The following is a 2,889-nucleotide window of genomic DNA, read 5'->3' as shown; positions in this document are numbered from 1 at the left end:
AGTACATTTGTAAAAAAAAGGATCTTTCTACTTTTCGTATTTTCCCCAGAAATACATTTGTAAGAAAGGATAAAGATCCTTTTTTTATTTTCCACATAAAAGTTTTAAGGAGTTCAAAAGCGCAATGATTATATTATGATGGCAAATGCCCACATACAGATTTGGCAATGGCAATTACAATACGCTTAACAGTTAGTATTCTATAAATTCTATCCTGTCGAGATGCCCCGTTGTGAAACGGAGCGACCGATTGACATGATTTTAATTTTTTCTATATTCAATAAAATAGGACAGATATACATATGAATTACGCGCAGAGAAATATAGAATCGAGTTTGAGCAATCTTTTAATTAATATTAGTTGATGTTCACAAGTTGTTGTTGAGAGTTGAGAGCTCATTTAGTCGTTGTCTAAGAGGCCTCCTAGCTAAATAAAATTACAAATAACACCCCAGGCCCCTACACAACGCCCCATTTTCTTTCTGGGTCTCTTACCGCCCCCTTGACATCTGCAGCGCCCACAAGGGGGCATTATCGCCCACTTTGGGAAACACTGCTCTAGACTATTACATAAAATGTAAAACAACCATAATTTAATAAAACACGAAATATAAATATATTTGTGAAATTTTTTGTCTTGCGATGCATTATAGTATTAATTTTCAATGGAAAATTATTAAAAACTTTTTCTAGTTGAGAGCTAACACGCTTAATGCCATTATTAATTGTGTGTTAAATGATATTTCAATCGAAATAAATGTTGGGTGGTTTAGCTTAAATGTCCAAAATTGTTATTTTGTCCAATCTGGCTATAATGGAAGATGTTATAAAAACGCTAATTTTGAAGGGCTTTCACTGGCTAAATGAGATAAGCCGCCTCCCCCCTAATGCCACTACACGAATACACCACCAATACACCACACACACAGAACCTACATTCCACTACCCACACGCGAGAGGACATCCACACACATACCACAACTGTCAAAAGGGTCAACTAAAAAGTTGTTTCTTCAGTCTCGTTTTGACCTACAAACGACGTACACGCATCGCCGCCTACTTCTCGCTTTCCCGCCGTCGCCTGCGATTTGAATAAGTATATTAATATCGGTATTCTGCGTGAGACGATTGTCTCATGTCTCTAATAGTGACTATAGTAATTTAGTGATTCCTTTAGTCAGGAGTCTCATTTTGGTATTCTGGCAAATAGAGTATACTACTTTACAGTATACTACTATACTGTAACTGCCAGAATACCAAAATGAGACTCCTGACTAACAGAATCACTAAATTACTATAGTCACTATTAGAGACATGAGACAATCGTCTCACGCAGAATACCGATATAAATCAAAACATTGTAAACGTTAAAAGGTCTGAGTAAACCTAATTTAAACATTAACCGCGCGTTTTATTTAATATAAGTGGAAGTGGTAAGTGTCAAAAAGATACAGTGATTTGGACATTACTGCTTTAAACATTAAAACATTTAAACCACCCAAAATTATCTAATGCACAAAAATTGTATCACCTCCGATACAAAACAAAAGGTCAAGCAGGAGTATTAGTCAAACAGTTCGCTCTTAATGACGAAAATTTCAATTATGCTTGGGAAGCCCTAAAAGCTCGTTACGAGAACGAAAGGATATTAGTAGACAAACAAGTCACAATATTGATGAATTTACCAAAAATTCAAAAAGAAACAAGTGAAGAATTTATAAAACTTCAATCCACTGTTTCTAATTGCTTGTCGGTTCTAGCGACACAGAATATTCCCACAGACAATTGGGACCCCATTCTGGTAAATATATGCACATCCGCATTACCAGAAAAATCGTTACTTTTGTGGGAGCAATCGCTCTCATCACGAAGAAAGCGCCCAACGTGGCAACAAATGAACGATTTCTTAACTACCCAATACGAAATTGCAGAAAGGGTAGATAAAAAAATGGTCAGAACTAAAAACGTTCAACATGACCTAAATCGAAGCTTCAGTAGGCCCCAAGCGAGTAACAACAACAACTTAAATCGTAGTTTTTTCAAAACACAAGCGTTCACCTCCGAACAAAATAAACATACGTCATGCGAACTGTGTAAAGGAGGGCACAGGCTGAAATCTTGCGAGAAATTTAAAAAACTAAACATTAACGAAAGAAACAATTTCGTAAGAAAAAAAAACTTTGTACCAATTGTTTGTCTCATGCGCATGCGCTCAAAGATTGCGAAAGCAAATTTAATTGCGTTTATTGCCATAAACGACATAACTCAATGCTTCACATTACAAATTTTTCCAGCTTCGCTCAAAATAACGTTAATGTTAAAAGAGCTGCGGGATTAGTTGCAACAGCAAATCCCGACTTACAAAATTCAGAAAATTGCCAAGAAGCACCATGCTGCTCAAAGGCTTTAAAAACTCAGACGCTACACAGCGAAAACCAAAGCAGTGTATTATTACCCACAGCAATGGTCTCCATCGAGCACCGAGGAGAACTGTTTAAACTTAGGGTCTTAATAGACCAAGGATCTCAACGATCTTTTATAGCGTCAAGGGCACAAAGTAGGCTACAACTGCCAACAAAACTAGCTAATTTTGAAATTACGGGAATGGGCGGAAGAGTAGTACAAAACTCAAACAAAATCTGCCCCATTACCCTTATTTCCCCCCAAGCGGATAAGCGCATACAAGCAGAAGCTATTGTCTTACCGCAACTAACAAACATGCTTCCTAGCTATCATATAAATAGCAAGCATTGGCAAAAGGTTTCACACCTTAAGTTAGCAGACCCCAACTGCAACACTCCCGCTCAAATAGATATTATATTAGGCAGCGATCTCATACCTCAAATTATTCTCGAAGGGGTTGAGAAAATTACAAAAACACTTCTGGCG

This window comes from Bactrocera dorsalis, chromosome 2 (assembly GCF_023373825.1).
Source record: "Bactrocera dorsalis isolate Fly_Bdor chromosome 2, ASM2337382v1, whole genome shotgun sequence".
NCBI lineage: Eukaryota > Metazoa > Arthropoda > Insecta > Diptera > Tephritidae > Bactrocera > Bactrocera dorsalis.
This window is presented reverse-complemented; position numbering follows the sequence as displayed.